Source organism: Poecilia mexicana, unplaced genomic scaffold, assembly GCF_051168715.1.
Source record: "Poecilia mexicana isolate PSO_F unplaced genomic scaffold, ASM5116871v1 scaffold_16, whole genome shotgun sequence".
NCBI classification, from domain to species: Eukaryota; Metazoa; Chordata; class Actinopteri; order Cyprinodontiformes; family Poeciliidae; genus Poecilia; species Poecilia mexicana.
The window spans coordinates 30,542,563-30,560,840 of record NW_028263385.1 but is presented as its reverse complement, the minus strand read 5'-3'; the positions used below and the strand labels follow the sequence as shown (position 1 = coordinate 30,560,840).

Below are 18,278 nucleotides of genomic sequence, written 5' to 3'. Positions count from 1 at the left end.
GAAGTGGTGGCTGAATTTCAGCCACCACTTCTCAAAATCAGGCAGGTGAGTGCAAAAAATGCTTTCAGAAATTCTGGCACCATTTGTCAGATCATAAACACCTGATATAGATAAAGCAAAAAGTAGCTGTGGTGTGTGTGAACCTATTATTAAAAATATTTTCATAATAATGTAATTTGGCTGTAGAGATAAAACTAGTGATTTGATTGATAAAATAATATTCTATTAAAATACTAAATTTTAGTAGGATCTCATTTTAGTAGAATAGTGAATCTTTTTTTTCACCTTTATCACACATTTGCATCTGCAAAACAAGAAGAAAGTTATACATAGTCTTAAAGGAGACCCTGGATCTCAGCTGGGCCTGCTGAAACATTTTCTATTACCTCAAGTAACAAAACGTCAGGCTGCCATTTTATTTCTCTTCTCTGTTCGTCTTCCTTGTTCCCCCCTTTGAAATGGTGTTTACTTCATGAGTAATCACATCATGAAGCCACGATCCATGATGATTAAGCAGAAATAAAATATCATGAGAAGGAAAACAAGCATGCGATCAGTTTGGCAACACTTCACATGATATTTTCTTTGTTGCTCTTTTGATTGGTGGACTTGATGAATGAGTGAGGTTGAGCAGCTAGACCTGTAACTATGAACTATGACTATGCTCCTATTAAGATCCTATATAAATTAGACATGCACCTTGTCAAACATATTTGGGGATTGGTTTAGTAAAGTTTAGTTGATGGGAACACTATGGCACAACAGCATCCTATTCAGGAGCAAACGAGGTTGTTATTTTCCTAGTGTGATGCATTTTAGTGAAGTACCTTGGGGTTACTGGCTGAAGTAATTTATGGTAGACTCTCATACTAGCATGAAAAAGGCAGCTGATCATTATTCATCTTTCTGAGTCTTCTCAAGCTTATCCCAACAGATTGCAGATATAGATAAGGGCTGCTTCTTTTTGCTTAGCTTTCAACTTAAGTGGAGTGAAGCAGAAAAAAGATTCATCCTTTGAAAACATAGATTATATGTATTTTTTTTCAGGAAGTGGGTGTGAGGGGTGGCATATTACATGACAAGATGCAATTTTCCACCCTGCTGACTTGTTACTGGAGCAGTAGAAAAAACAGACAGTAAGACTTGAGGGTTTTGTGGATAGAAAGACAGATTTTTTTTTCATGGAATGAATATGATATTAATACTAAAAAGAAATGTGCTTGAGAGTTTTCTTTTATACAATTAAGGCAAATGTCTTGCCAAGTGGGAGAATATATATATTTCTAATGAAGAGACTGCTAAAATTGAAAATTAGAATACATATTTATTGTATTTAAGGTCTGCGACAGACTGGCGACCTGTCCAGGGTGATCCCGCCGTTCACCCGAAATGTTAGCTGGAGAACGTTTCGGGGCCAGGAACACCCCTCCCAGCCCCACTAGGGACAAGGGTGTTAGAAAATGGATGGATGGATTTAAGGTGTACTTAAGTACGCCTGCTGTCAGTCCTTTGACGCCAGAGTGTTAACCTATGTGGTAACTCCTAGTGTAACCTGGTTGTAATTCTCTTTTGTTATAATTACACAAAATGTCTTGTTTGATTATTTGTCTTGTTCCTTATCTTACTGAAACACCTCTGTCATTGTTTTAACCGTGTTACTTTAAGATTGAAGCCCGTCCCTTTTATTTCTTCTTCTGTGGTATTGTCTTTAAATTGTTTGTGCCCCTTAGCCCCTCCCCTTTTGTCATGTTGTCCTGCGGGAGAGGTGTGTGCGTTTTATTTTTCCATCTAAATACATTCAGTTTATTTATAGATCTATTAAGTTAATTTTTGTTATATACTTTTGTTTTGTGTAGGACTTGGAGCGGGCAGCCTTTAACACGGTTGTTTTGTCTGTATTCTCGTCAGGTATGTTGTACAAAAATGTTTATTTAGTTTTTTTGTAAGTTGTGAGATGTGTTTCCCCGCCCCTTTTGTCATGTTGTCCTGCGGGAGAGGACTTGGAGCGGGCAGCCTTTAACACGGTTGTTTTGTCTGTATTCTCGTCAGAAATAAACCGAGAATCATCTTTTAAAAGATAAACTGCGTCACGGCCTGTTCACTCAATAACCAGCACAACGCAGAAAAGGATCCGGTTACACTAGCCCCCCATATCTCCATGTTGTTCTTGTTTGAATTGTCCTTTAGACTTACCCCATCTGTGCTTCCCTTTCCAAGGTTCCCCAAACATAACCCTGGATCCTGTTCCAGATCATCACCCAGTTCTGTCAGCAGTCTTCAAACGTCTAGACACTCCTTGGATCTCTTCTATTCTGGCTAGTAGCCTCAAGCTTTCCTCATCCAGCTCCACCGGAGTTTTGCTTGTCTGTTCTGTCCTCCACCATGTTACAGAGCATATCCAGAAGACCTGAACGGTCTGGAAAGTTAATACAACAGCAGCAGATATTTAATGTATTGTGGTGCTAAGCCATTCAGTGATTTATAAACTAACAACAATATTTTAAAGTTTATTCTCTGAGGTCCAGGGAGCCAGTGTATTGACTTTAAACCTTGGGTGATGTGCTCTATCTTTCTGGTTTTAGTAGAATATGAGAGCAGCAGCATTCTGGATCAGATGGACCTGGAGGATTGATTTATTAGTCAGACCTGTGAAGACGCTGTTGCAGTAATCAGTGCAACTAAAGAAACTCATGGATGAGTTTCCCTAGATCTCGCTGAGACATCAGTCCTCTAATCCTGAGATGTTCTTCAGGTGATAGAAGGCCGACTTTGTAACTGTCTTTATGTGGTTCTGAATGTTCAGGTCAGAGTCCATCACTACTCCCAGGTTTCAAGTCTGATCTCTGGTTCCTAGCTAATAATTGAAGCTGTGCATTGACTCTACATCGTTTCAAGACTAACTAGAATCACTAAAGAATGACAGAGATAGACACAGACATAGAAGAATAACTAAATCTAGAGTGGCAATATAAGTAGAAACCCTGTCAGGGACTGAAATAAAGAAACACAAAAATGAGAAAGATCTAACAAAAAATCAGTAACAACAAATAATAAAAAAGGTGAACTAAAACATAACTGAGAAACAATAAAAACATAGAACACAAAACCAAACCCAAAAACCCAGTGTCTTGACAGTTTCGTATTGACACAAATAAATCCCTGTTTATTATGTAAGACAGTGTTTTAGTACTCGAGATTGGTCTTGGTCTCGAGACCGTTTTCTGATGGTCTCGGTCTCGTCTCGGACTCGACCGCATTTTGTCTCGGTCTTGTCTCGGGCTCTGAGGACTCGGCATTTTATTTCAAGACCAGTCGAGACCGCAAATGTGAAAATATCACTAAACATACAGCACACTATCCAGTTTATTTGTTAACATATTTGCTTTCAGTGGATTCAAAACGCATCGATTAAAAACCAAGCAATTACTGTTTCAAACCAAGAGTTTGTTCTGCTTTTAATATATCTAGGTGTTTTTATGGGATCAATTTTCAGATCAATTTGAGAAGTAATTTTGATCATATTTCACATTTTATCGTATCATGTAGCGTGGGCCGCTGGTCTTGGTCTTGACTTGGTCTCGGACCCTAAAAGTCTTGGTCTTGTCTCGGTCTTGATACACTCTGGTCTTGGTCTTGTCTTGGTCTCGGGTTAGGTGGTCTTGACCACAACACTGTAAGATTTGAACCAGTTCTTCCACACAAGTATCATCCACAGTTTTGTGTTAAAACCTCATTTGTGCTCTCCTACGTCTATCTCCAGAGCTCCGATCCTCCTGAGTTCCCCCTCAGGACCTGATATCCATTCAATCATCATTATTGCACATTTCAACATTGTTGTAAATAAATCTTTAAGTCTTTTCCGGTCTCCTGTGAGCGTTTCTGCAGATGGGTCAAACTAATACCAAACATTATGATAGATGTTTGCAGTGAAGGCTTGTACATACTTTAATGGTTTTGGAATACTTTGAACACTAACCAGTGAGTGCCTTAAGTTATACTACTTGTTTTGGATCTGAAGACAAAGGAAGAAAAACACAATTTAATGTTGGTAGTGATATTTGACAAAAGAAAAGAACAGGAAAGACTATGAAAAAGTCTAACTACGTAGTATTTTCAGTAATGTCTGTAGTGTTTTCTGAAGTGCCTTGAAGCAAAAAGAGCCTGGGTTTGAATCCCAGGCTGGGGTCTTTCTGCATAGAATTTTAATGTTCTCCCTATGCATGGGTTTATTCTCTCTGTGTAGTCTGGCTTCTTCCCATAACTCTAAATTGCCCTTTGTTATGTTTAAGTCCATGTAAAGTGTCTCTGTGCTGTCCCTGTCCAGGGAGTGCCCCACCTCACACCAAATGACTGCTGCAGATGTGCACCAGCTCCCTACACAACTCTGTGAAGACAAACAAATCAACAGTGGATGGACAAAAGTTTTCTGAAGTGTATTCACTTATGTGAGAAAACAAAAACAGATTATTGAAGGAGCCTCTTCTTGTGAATGCAAGCTTCCCTCTTCCAATGAGAGGTCATGTCTTTATTACCTCCACAGGACAGGAAGCATCCAGATGGGTGCCTTAATCAGACCATAGACACTCTATCTCAATCATCCCTGTCAGGAGCAATAATTATTCTACAATCATCTTAAATTAAAACTTGGCCTTGTAATTGAGAGTCATTGTTTACCTTGCAGGGGTGCATTGATATGCATGTCATCACTTACAACCTCTGCTTATTTTTACTAATCTATTGCTTCAGGCAACAAAGATTCAGCCTTCCCTTTTATTTAGGCTTTTTGTGTCTCAGAAAGGCATTATGGACTAAAGGGGACTTTCTGGCGACACCCAATTATCATGTGGTCTCAGACTGGAAACCAGTGAATAACTTTAATGTGTAGACCACCTTCCCAGGAGGTAAGGCACCAGCACAACACTCTTATACTAAGAAAGAAAACCTACACAACACAACAAATTCAGAACATAGATTACATGTTTTATAAAGACTGAACAAAAAACAGATGAATAATGCCATCACATACTGCCTTGGTTACTAGGATGCAAATGTTTGCAAGATAAGAAATATGTAAATGTAACATAAGTAATGTATGAAATTGAATCAATTCATTCATTTGGGATGGGGTGGATGCTAACACCGCAGATTTTAAATTTCACTTACAAGAGCTGCTTTTCTTCTGGTCCCTTCAAATTAACCTACAGCAGATGTATAGCTCTAGTCAAAACATTTTATTCCTACAACTGGGGTTATGGACTATCAGAAGGATGAAAAAAACATGAGCTTGAGATTTGAAAAGTTCCTTTTAAAACAAAATAATTTTATTTCTCTTATATTAAACCTGACTTATTTAAGCATGAAGAAAATTTTAAAATAATCTACAATTTACTGTAACTTTATATATACAGTAGTTATTGACTTTAATTCTAAATGTGCACAGTAAACAGTGAGCAGTAATAACGAAACACCAAGAGTCAATTACATCACTGAATGAAAGAATCAATCAAGTTTATTTGTATAGCACATTTCAGCAACAAAGCTGTTCAAAGTACTTTACATTATAAAAACACAAAAACACTAAGTCATTGAACAAATAGTCATGCTCAGTGCAATATTAAACTTATTGGTTTTAAACCAAATATTTTCATCCTCAAGCTCATTGCTATTTTTCCTCTATGAAGGTTCCTTCAGCTTCTCCCCAGTGACTGGAGGACAAGATTCAATGTTGGCACTGTTCTTAAACATATTTCACAAAAACTTATTTTCTTTTTCAAAACATTGCAAAGCTGCTTACTGTGTTTTAAAGGCAACTTATGTGAAATGAAACAAGGGTTTTTTGGAATAAACATTTTTTTCTTCATGGTGACATTCTACCACTGCTCTGTTAAGTATTTACTAGGTTTAAGATCAATATCTCACCCTGAATCAAACAGGCCAGTGGCATGACCTCCCTCTTCTATAGCCTGAAGCTAGCTTTAAGGCAGCTAAACTTTGCTGTTTACCACTGGGATGGGAAAGTTTCAAGCTGGGTCATTGGATCCATCAATATTACATGACTTGAAGCCCATTAGAAAATGAATTATTTACATGAACAGAAAATGAGGCTTTACCTCATACACAGTTGAAATACACAGGTTGGGTTTTTTCAAAAGATTTGGAGTTCAAATCCAGAGGATTTATGCAAGTCTATGGGTGCACAATAACTTTTATTTTAAAATGATACCGATACTGTTTTCTCATTCTAAAAGCCGATAACTGATAACTTACCTGAAAATAAAGTCTAATGAGCAAAAATATAAGGTTGTAACATCAAAGCTCTAAACAAGACCCAAAACAGTTTGCTCTTTTAATGAAGATATAACATTTTCAAATGAAAATATATTAAACCAACATTAGCAAAAATATATCAGCTATTTAAATAAGGTGCATTACTTATTCATGTAAACAACACAAACAATATGTCTAGAATTTATCATGGATTTAAAACAAATACAAAGCAAATAAAATGCATTCCACAAGTTGAAAATAGAGAATGATTTGACACAATCTATAATACTGGCTGTATATATCCCTTATGTCTGTGGTGAATTTTTGAATAAAACCAGTGGGGGGGCAGCATTCTGCAAAGTCAGCCTATAACCATCTGAAATACTATTAGTAGAAGCAGCTTATGTCTTTAATGTCAGATATAAGAATAGACCCTCATGGACCGCTCTCGCCTATTGTCACTGACGAGATTTAGGGCAGCCATCTTGGAGCGGTCCACCACTCCACTCAGCTTTTTTTTTTTATATATATATTTCTTGTAAACAATACACAACTGTGCTGTGTACATATTAGAAAAAAAACATAATTGCCAGAGGGACCATAAAGTACCATAATGACAAGAAAATTACAGTCAAAATAATCTTGCATAAAGAAAATGGTATGAATTGTGGTATATGTGCCAGATGTCACAGTGAATTAACATAAGAAATAATCCAAAATTCCAAGTTGTGTCAGGTTCCGTGTTTTTTCTGTTTTTAGTTTTTTCTTTTGTTTTGGTTGAAGTTTATTTCTTTGGAGCACCTGTCATTCCCCACAGCATCCACAAGATGCCGCCAGGGTTCAGAGCCCCTGGGAAGCTGCAGGGGTAACCCCACAGACACACCTGCAGCTCGTTTGGAGGGCGTGGATTGAGGATTTAAGCAGCGGCTGGACAACTCCTCTTCGCCTGAGTGTTGCTTACCTTGGTAAATCGTTTAAGAAAGGCCCCCTGTTTCCTGCTCAGTACTAACTCCTTGTCTCCCACGCCAGGTAACCCTGTTGTCTCTACGTTGTTCCCGAGTGCGCCGTCTGACCGGAGGCTCAGTGAGAGCCTATTACCCCGCTGTTGTGTCATTCTCCTCGTGTGTTCCTCCCCGACGCCACTGGTGGTACCAGTCGGACGCCATCCCTCGTGTGCTTGCCTTTCCCCCTGACATCGGTCCGTCTCCAGTGGATTCCCCTTCGGGACGCAAGAGGATCTGCCGGTCCGAGCCTGAACCTAGCCTAGCTGGAAAAAAAAAAACTGGACCAAGTAGAACCCCGTTCGCTCCGACTCAAACTAACCTGTCCGCCCTCCACCGAAGCCTTACCATCCTGTGTTCTGCTCACCGTCAAACCAAGTAAGAAACAATCACTCATTCCTGGAAACCACTCACCTTCTCTCTCTAACCCGTTGTTTCTTGCCGACAGTAAGACGACCTGGTCAGCCGTTCCAGTCTTCGCGCCCTATCCCTTTTCCCCTGGAATCAATTAACTTATTATTGTGCACTTACCAGACTCTCCCTGATTGTGTTCTTGCATGTGGGTTAAGAAGCTAAATACCAACATGACAAGTTGATTGCAAGTCCATATTGTTTTTGCTTTGAAGGTTAAATTGTAAATATGTTTAAGTTCAATCAAAAAAACTGAAGTCTTTTTTTCCCCTCAAATTTACATTTATGTAGATGAAATTTAGCCTTAAAGATTTATTTTTTTATTGTTGAAATCCAAACAAGATATATTTCCAATATAATTGAAAGCCTGATATATTTGAGTCAACAAAGTTACAAAATTGTTGCCAAAATACTTTAAAGTAAGAACACAACCAGAACAAATGAATGACTGATTCTGGGCAAATGTCACAGAAGGAACAGTGTACATCAATGTTGGAGTTGAACTTCTGTAGATACTTTAACGGGGTAGATTCGGTGTACGAGTTTAAGACTTCTTTTACCTTGTTAGTGAGAAGAAAGTGGCTGCTGCCAGGTCAATTTCCAGGATAAATTAATATGAAAACAATTCCAATATGGTACAACTACAGGAGCAGAAGTCACTTGTAGCACTATTTAATGTACAAAAGGGACTAGGTGGAATAAATCAGAAGACTAAATTCGTCTACTGGAGCCGTTGTAGTAATCAATAAAAACAATGCAAAAGAACTGCTTTCAATGCCATGTATTTTAAAAAGAAAATTAAAGTCAAAACCACAAGACAAACATACATAGAACCCCAAATAATAAATTCAAAATAAATATACACAGTACTGCAGTAGATCTTTCATACGTTTGTGCACAACCGTCTTAAATTTCCCCACTGGTCAGCACAGTGTCTGACCGATACACATTCAAAAAGTCCATGGTTGAATTGTCCGGATATTTGAGATGACAATGTCCCAGCGCAAGTTGTTCCAGATGAAGAGATGAATAGTGGATTGTGTGTCTGAATGATGAGATGGAGGGGAACCAGTACAGACCATAAGGCTCCTACCAGACCAATATGGAGTAAATCTCAGGTTCTCCTGGCCCCAGCCAGTTCTCAGAAGCTCACCATCCTTTAACCCTAAAAGGGTCACCTGGCCTGTATTAAAATAAACAGGACCAGTAAATTACCAGCCTGCTAGTTAACTAGACTTTTCAGTTACATACAGAAATAAATGCAATTATATCCTAAATCTAATCTTTCAGACCAAATAAAGATAAACATTTATCTCATTATCTTAAACACATGTTGAATTTAAGAAGTTAGATCTTATAATAATTGATGATCAACAATCAGCATTGGCTACCACCACCAACATGCTAAACAAACAACATTGTGTTCACTACTCACCAACTCCATTTATAGTTCAGTGCATGACAGCTTCATGGCTCCAAGCTCACTGGATGTTCAGATCTACATGATTTTTATATTGCAAGTTTTAAAAAAAGTGCATAACAAAGAGATGAACTGATTGGAAGCACAAACCTGTAGCTCCTTTGTCTCCAGCTCTCCCCCTCACACCTGACTGGGAAAGCTGGAGCAGGCCTGAATAACTACCTCAGGTGCGTTAATTGGCTGAATGCACTGTGTGACTGACTGTCACTCTAACCAATGGAGCAGCAAAGGCGGGACTAAGGGCAGTTTTTTACCCCGGGTTACACACTTCCCTCTGAAACAGGGATCTATGTTATGAGGAAGAAGTTTAAGACATATTTTGCCAACAGGAGAATGTATGGGAGTTAAAATGGGAGAATGATAACCGACTCTCGGCTTCTGCTTGAATAGTGTACAGATTGTAGAAATGGCACCAAAAGCTTTTGCATATTCTCCAGGAGAGACAGGAAAATTAAACTTAGAAAGAAATTCCTCATAACTCAATAACAAGCCATCACTGTTAAACAATTGGTCAACCAGAATAATGTTACGAGTAAACCAGGAATCAAAAAATAAAGTTTTCTTCTTATATAGGATGTCCTTATTATTCCAAATGAAATACCGGTGAGGAGAGAAGTTGTGTTTGTAGATGAGTAACCTTGATAAAAAGGCCTGCCGGTGAAAGTTGGAAAGTTTTGTTGGGAGTTTCGCTATATCAAAATTACAATCTAAAAAGAGATTCAGACCACCAAATTTAGAAAAAATATGGGAAGGTATAAAATTCCAGAAAGACGCTGGAGAATTAAAAAATTGACGGATCCAATTTATTTCAAAAGTATTAGTCAAAATAGAGAAAGATAAACAATTAAGTCCTCCATGTTCATATGAATTCATTAGAGTAGATTTTTTAATATAGTGAGTCTTATTCTTCCACACAAAATTAAATAACAGTTTGTCAATTTCTTTCTCACTTTTATTGTCAATGTCTAATGACTGTGCAGCATAAATGAGTCTAGAGAGGCCTTCAGCCTTCGTAAGCAGAATACGGCCGCGCAGAGAGAGATCTCTAACTAACCACTGATTCAGTCTTTTTTTTAGTCTTTTGAATTAACGGGTCAAAGTTCAGAGAGCTTCTTTTGTTTTGATCCTTTGTGATATTTATTCCTAAATAAACAACCTCATTTTTAACTGGTATGCCTTCAATTGAAGCTATGGAGCAGTCCTTTATGGCCATTATTTCACATTTTTTAAGGTTAAGAGAAAGACCGGAGGCTTTGTAGAAAGTAGCAATTTCCTTAATAGCTAAAGAGATTTGGCTCTCATCCTTTAAAATAAAGTAGTATCATCTGCCAGTTGTGTTAAAGTAACCACTTTATCAGCAATAGTGATCCCTTTTAAAGGACCAGTTTTAATATGATCGGCCAGAAGCTGAGCCACTAACAGGAACAAATAGGGGGAGACGGGACAGCCCTGTCCGATTCTTCTGCAGAGGCTAAATCTAGGAGAGGAGCCATTTCTTAGTTTGATGGAGTTGTCACTGTTTTGGTACAAGGTTTTAATGATAGAAGTAAAGAGCTTCCCAAAACCAAACTTATCTAGACTTTGAAAAATAAACTCATGTTCGACCGTATCAAATGCTTTATAAAAGTCTAAAAAAAGACCACTCCACTCAGCGTTATGTGTTTAGCAGCACAATGACGTATCAGCGCATTTAATCGATCATAACACACTTTTTTGTTACTGGAAACCATATTCAAACATCTATCAAAGCTACATTTGTAAACAATTGTATTTTTTAATTGTATTGATACATAATTCAGCATATTTCAACATGGCTAGTGGGGAAAACAATAGAATAGGAATGTAATATTCTAATATTGATGTATGATGAGCATATTACAAAGCACACAGCCATTCATAATTTATTTAGTAATATCAATACATATTTATATAAACAAACACAAATAAATAATGATCAATAATGACACAAATAAATAATTAATAATGAATAAAATATATTAGATACATGTATGTAAACCTTCAAAACAAAAACGGAAGATTTGGGATGTATCTTACTTTTGACAGAGTGAAAGAATTACATATAAATAACAGTCTTTACCACCAGTGTAAACTTTGCTGGTGAATGTTATAACACAGTGTTTCTCAACCCTGGTCCTCACCCCCCCTGTCCTGCATGTTTTAGGTGTTTCCCTTCTGCCACACCTGAATTGTATCTCTGGGTGATTAACAGGCTTCTGCAGGACTTGATGGTCATGCAATCATTTGAATCAGCTGTTCTGGAACAGAGGCACATCTAAAACATGCAGAGCAGGGGGGCGGTGAGGACCAGGGTGGAGAAACACTGTTATAACACATAATATAAGTTTTATAATGTATGTTACATTGTTTCATTTCTAATGTAGGCCCTTGTGTCAGATAATCTAAGTCAATGTTAGAGAATAATTTATTTTTTTAGATTTACGGAATCTCAGTTAGCCTTCATAGCGGGGTTGAACCCCGGTATTACACCAAGCACTATATCTAATTGTGACATTCAGGTCATTCAGGTCTGTCACACAGACCTGAATGTTTTGAGTTACAGGTTTCCTTTGGAGCTGCTGCTGGAGTGCCACACAGAAGAGCTCCAGCTGATTGTTGTCCTTTTATGGCTGGCAAACCTCCTCAGTGGGTCATTCCATTTGTTTGCCAGGGGACGAGGCAAACAAATGTCAAATTAAACTAATCTTTAGTTTAATTTGACCATTTCTTTAATGTTTCTTCTATTTGGTAATTTCATTCTAATGTTTGTTTAATTTAAAGATTTGGTATTGTATTGACTATTATTTAAGTTCTTGTATGTTTAATTATCCCCTTGTGTGTCAGCAGTGGTCTGATCAGCTACTATTTAAGTTCCCCTCATGTCTTGTTTGTTAGGTCAGTTTTGTGCTTGAGTTTTTTGTGTTACTACCAGAGTTGTAGTTTGTTATGTTGACCTCAGTTTTGGGCCCAATTCTTCATTGTTTAATTATTATTGAACTTTTTTGTAATAAATTAAGATTATTTTTGGATTCCATTCAGCGTCTCTCTGGCTGGTCTATGTAAGAACCCTCACACTAATATTAGCTGGTATCTCGCCGGTGGACATAAATACAGTAAAGTAATATTCTAATCACAATATATACACAATAATATGTCCATCTTACTTGTGAAATGTTGTCTGTGGAGCCCTCTCATTGATCCGAACAACAATATCCCTCAGTGCTGAGGCATCTTCTCCTGTTTTGGTTGAGGAAAGTAGGAGGGATGACCACTCCAAGATGGCCGCCGTATTTCCTGCACCAGAGCAGTCAATGCGGGGTCTACTCTTATATTATTTCTATGTTTAACGTTGCTGTCAGTTAAAGCATGAATGCATTTAGCAATTCCATCACACTTCATGAGAAGACGCACATCAGAAAAGTGGTGGCAGCTTGGCATGGTAAATTGTGGCTCCAAGTGGCTAATGAACTGAGAAAAGGAGAACTGGTCATCAAGTGCTAATATTTCCATTATGGGATCTTTAATCACTTCAACATTTGTATCCTCTTGGGCAAATTTTCTTGTTTCATTTAAAGCTTTGCCAATAGATTTGAGTCCCAACAGCTTCTTGCAACCGTCTTAAGCATTGCGGTTGTCCTCAAATACTTTGAATACTGAATTAAAATAGGTTACTGATGAAATTAAAGGTCATGGTGTTTTTCTTGTTGTGGATCTTTCTTTCAACATTTGTTACACAAAGCCATCATATTGTCTTCCTCTGAAACCTTAAAAAAATTCCTAACTACACTCACCATGTTTTATTTACTGATGAGCTGGGCTATATTCATATGATGTTGAAAGTTTCCAGTTTGGAAGTAGTTCTGACCTTTTTATGTTTATATTTCTGTTGTTTTGATATATTATTAAAATGATGACAGATATTTTATGACAGGAGGGAATTTAAATGCATTTATTTAAAATGATCTATTAATGCTGAAATGTGCTATATATAGGAACTCGACTTCACATGATGCAGCAAATATACATACTTGTATGTCTTTTTGTTTTTGTTTCAGACTCAGTGAATGCACCATCAACTTAATCTGGGAACGTGGTTATTCAATCTTCCCTTTTCTCATCACATTTACCACCCCCTGCCCAGAATGTGTTAATGCATTATGACTTTGATAAAGCTGCATCAGGGTGATAAATGAACTTCTGTTTTCTCCTCAAGACAATCTTCATCCTTCTAATGGTTTTGGCTGATCTGGTTCATTCAGAGAAAATGTAGTTGTATGTTAGTGGGGAGCCCTGTCAGTTTCTCTGGGTTGATCCAGTATAGCAGATGTTTCAGAGCTTTTAATTTCCAGTATCACCGAGACGTGCATAACTTCTCAGTGTGAAGCTGGATCATCCTTTTTCTCCTTCCTTTTTTCAGTGTGTTTGGATTTCCTCAGACACTGTAATTAATCTGCACTCTCACTCAATATAGAGTGATAAGAGTATGGGTATTGTAATGAAGGTTTCCATGAGTTGGTTTTGAAATACTTAAAATGTAGACTGAATGTCTTAATGAAACAATTACAAGTACAAACAGATTGAAGTATTTTATTGAAAGCTTGTAGATGCTTTTAGGCAGTGCCTTCTCAGCTGGTACTGGTGATGTCCTGTTAACAAAATAAAACAAACAAATGGATAACATAAGTATTGTGACTAATCTTTGAAATAGACTGAAAGATGTTTGAATGCTCTGTGATAATGTACCTCTGGTTGTTTCTCAATACTCAAGTACGTTCTTGTGTTCTTGGCAAGTACGTAACCTGCAAGAACAGTTGAAGTCTTTTCTTACCAAGTCCACAAGGAAGCAGTACGCTAGTTCTCCAATTGGAACAGGGCATTTTTGATGATGTCACTCAGCTAAGATCTTTCCGTGAATTTCAATAAATTGTCCAGTTTGACATGGGAATTATTTTTTACATTTATAATTTGAAAAAATATTTAATTTCACATATATCAAATATGCACAAATAAAGAAATGTAAATTCTAAGAATAAACACTTTCAAATTAATGCATTAAAATTTATCACCTCAAATTACTTGTTCAGACTTCTGTTACCAGTGAAGTGTGTCTTGTTTGTCACATTCATCAGATTATTTGCTTATAAAACATTTGTCTCAAATGTCGAATAATAATAGATGATGGCCAGCTTGAGTCATGCAGTTGACCGATTCCTTCCTTATCCCCTAGGTTTCCAGAGGATCCATAAGCAGGGAAAGTTAAAACAATTATTTCATATTTAATGTTTATCAACCTGCATCTGGCCACAGTTGCTGTCCCACAACTGAGTGACTCTTGTAAGACACCAGCATAGAAAGAGACAAAATATTTTTTTGTAGTAATATCTGTAGTACAATAACAAAAGAAACAAGCAGATAATCAGTCAACAACTCCATAAAATTGATACCAAGACTGTCTAATCGAAAGCAAATATGATCATAATTGAATTGGTTTTTAAGATGAGGAGACAGTGAAAAAGAAAATGAGAGGAAATGAGAATCTCCAGGAACTTCCGGGAATTCACTCTTGTTTATTAGGGAAATATATATTTTTATATACAAGTTAAAGATTAGTTATCTGATTATAATGGGTATTGTATTAAAATATTTTCCTACTTTGAATTTACATGTCTTATTTTTAATTAACATTTTCTGCTAAGTATTTTATTAGGAAGGAAATTTTGTAAGAGTCAGTAAAGCTTAATTTCAGTAGCAGAAAAAATCAACTAAGAAAAATCAATCATCTTATCTAACCTATCTTTCCCTAATGCTGACACTGAGAACTAAAAAGGGAACCTTTGCAAGATGGACGGAGTATGGAATTTGGGATCCCAGAACCAGCCTGATGATGAAGAAGGTGTTTCAGAAGGAGGAGGCTCACAGTGCTGATCGATGAGGGCAGGTGTCCCTGCAGATTTGATGAGCTTTCCTCTCTGCATGGATGGTGAGGTCACACAGGTCTTTGGTGCTGGCAGGAAGAGTAGTGATCTAGTGCTGCCGGTCTTGAGTCTTAGGTTGATGATCTCATGCACATAGTCCTCAGCTTCTTGTCTTGCAACTCTGAAGCTCCCTTCACCTTGTTTCAAGATCTTTCTGGTCCGTCCGTTGAGATGTAGGCGAGGTGGCCACACAGAAGAAAGGCACCAGTTTTTCTTCTTTGCCTTTGTTCTTTGTTTATGTCTTTGTCTTTCTCTTCATCTTTGTCTTTGTTTTTACCTCTAAGGTCTGAACCCAGCTGATGAAAGAAGTGCAATTTGAGGCCAGAGTGATGGGTTGGTCCCCATGCGCAGGACAGTCTTTGGCTCTGTGGCCCTGGCTCTTTTTCAGCTCCAGAGTTCTTTGTCCATCTCGATCTTGGTTCGAAGCTTAGTGTTAACTTTAAAACTCAGTTTGATTCTCATGGTTGGCTATGTATATTTCTTGTGGTGTTAATGTTACGCATGGTTAAAAACTACAAATGGCCACCTGTGATGACGTCATAAAAGAGCGTCAGGCTCAGGTAGTCCAGGTGACGTTGATTGCTATGTGGATGCCCATGCTGGGAGTTTGGTGATTCCAAATAAACTAATCACGATGATACAGTTTGACTCAGCGCACTCTTTCAATAACACGACATGGTGTCAGGAGTGCTGTAAATCATCGTGAGGCTGTAACTTCATTTGGCTACTGGAGACATGGCTGATGACGACGTACAGAGAGTTGGTTCCGTTGGTCCGTCTGCAACGTTCAGCATCCAGCCACCAGAGTCTTTCGACTTCACAAAGCCACAGGAGTGGGCCAAGTGGATACGACGATTCGAACGGTTTCGTCTGGCAAGTAACTTGAACTCTAGTTCGGAGGAGAATCAAGTTAACACGCTCATTTATTGCATGGGAGACGAAGCGGATGATGTTCTGCGGGGATTAGCGTTACCAGACGCTGACAGAAACACGCATCAAGGAGTTCGTGATGGTTTCCAAGCCTTCTTCGTTGTCAAGAAAAATGTCATTTATGAGCGAGCCAGGTTTAACATGCGCAAACAAGAGGAGCATGAAACAGTGGATGCCTTTGTTACTTCACTATATGCGCTAGCAGAACATTGCAGTTATGGAGCGCTACATGATGAACTGATTCGTGACAGACTGGTGGTGGGTCTTCAGGATAAAAGGTTATCTGAACGTATGCAGCTCGACCCAGATTTGACACTGGAAAAGGCTATTAATTCAGCAAGACAAAGTGAAGAGGTGAAACGGCAGCAATCCTGTCTGCGAACTGATACCAGATCAGAGACTGAAAATGGAAAATCTGTTGACAGAGTGTATAAAAGCAGTGTTAAGCATCCTAAGACTAAATATCAATCCAAGCCGCACATTTCTGCGACTAATAAAAGGGAGATTTCTCAGTGTTTTAAGTGTGGCAGCTCTCCATCCCATCCCAAACGTGACTGTCCAGCGGATGGGGAGAGATGTCATTTATGTGGGAAAAAGGGACACTATAAGAGGGTGTGTAGAACGCTCAAGACTGTACATGCTGTTGAAAGAGATGATGAATTTTTGTTTTTAGGCAGCATTACAAATGGGGATGAACCTTGGAGAGTGGATGTTGAAATAAATAACAGAAACGTCTCATTCAAGATTGACACTGGTGCCGATGTTACAGTTCTGCCATACGCCATGTTTAAAGACATCTACAGAAACACAAGTCCCCCCATTCTGAAGAAAGCCACTAGACAGCTGCTGGGACCCGGGAGACATGCACTGAACATTGTGGGGGTTGCTGAGATGTTAATGAGAAAAGGAGAAAAGGGGATACATGAAAGTGTGTACATTATGAAAAACCTGCAAACTGCACTTTTGGGTAGGCCAGCCATTCAGAAACTGGAGCTTGTAGCTAGATTAAATGAGATAACTGCTGAAACATTAAAAACTAGCTATCCAAAGCTCTGCAGTGGTCTGGGAGAGGTGAGACAGCCTTATGCCATCAAACTGAAACCAGGAGCTCAACCATTTTCATTAAAGACACCCAGAAGGATTCCACTTCCTTTGATGGACAAAGTCAAGCAAGAACTGTCCCGTATGGAAAGTTTGGGTGTGATCAGCAGAATTGAGGAGCCAACTGAGTGGTGTTCAGGCATGGTGGTTGTTCCCAAAAAGACAGGTGCTGTACGCATATGTGTAGACCTCACAAAGCTGAATGAGTCTGTGTGCAGAGAGAAGTATATTCTTCCTTCTGTAGACGAAACACTCGGTAAGCTAGGAGGAGCTAAAATCTTCAGTAAATTAGATGCTAATATGGGGTTTTGGCAGATCCCTTTAACTGAAGATACAGCAAAATATACAACTTTCATTACTCCTTTTGGTCGTTATTATTTTAAGCGGCTACCCTTTGGCATAGCGTCTGCCCCTGAGCATTTCCAAAACAGAATGGTAACAGAGGTTACAGAGGGACTAGATGGTGTAGTTTGCCACATGGACGATGTGTTAGTGTGGGGGAGAACACAGAAGGAGCATGATGCTCGTCTGCATACCGTTCTTGGAAAGATTCAAGAAGCTGGTATTACACTGAATCTAGATAAATGTGATCTTTCAAAGCAGAGTGTAACATTTTTGGGCCATATTATCTCCGTTAATGGAGTTAGTCCTGATCCAAATAAAACAGAAGCTGTGAGACAGATGAAGGAACCCAGAAATGTGAGTCAAGTAAGAAGCTTCCTTGGAATGGTTAACCAGCTGGGGAAGTGGCTCCGGAACAAGTTCAACAGAGTCCTGAAAAACCTACACAGCAGAGTCTTACTAAACTTTCACCTACTCCTAGAACCAGGTTTGGGAGACGGATTGTGAAACCTGATAGACTGGAGTTGTAGTTAAAGGAAATGAAATAATTTGTGTAAATATTTTGCTAAAGTTTAAGAGTGATTAAATGTATATTTCTATTTCAAGCTCTAGGGTGAGACAGACCTTCCAGCTATAGAGGCAGAATAATCCTCTAAGGTCTGTTGAATCAATGGTAGTCCACCCATTGATTTTAGAGAGGGGAGATGTGGTGTTAATGTTACGCATGGTTAAAAACTACAAATGGCCACCTGT

General features: G+C 38.4%; 1 long non-coding RNA gene across 1 annotated transcript; it reads left to right on the top strand.

Annotated features, from left to right (window-relative positions):
• The first annotated feature begins 1,637 nt into the window (after nucleotides 1-1,637).
• Nucleotides 1,638-2,082, top strand: LOC148155185 (uncharacterized). Its single transcript, XR_015765557.1, has 2 exons — nucleotides 1,638-1,908; nucleotides 2,050-2,082. It is a non-coding gene; the product is annotated as an uncharacterized LOC148155185 (long non-coding RNA).
• Nucleotides 2,083-18,278: the final 16,196 nt, after the last annotated feature.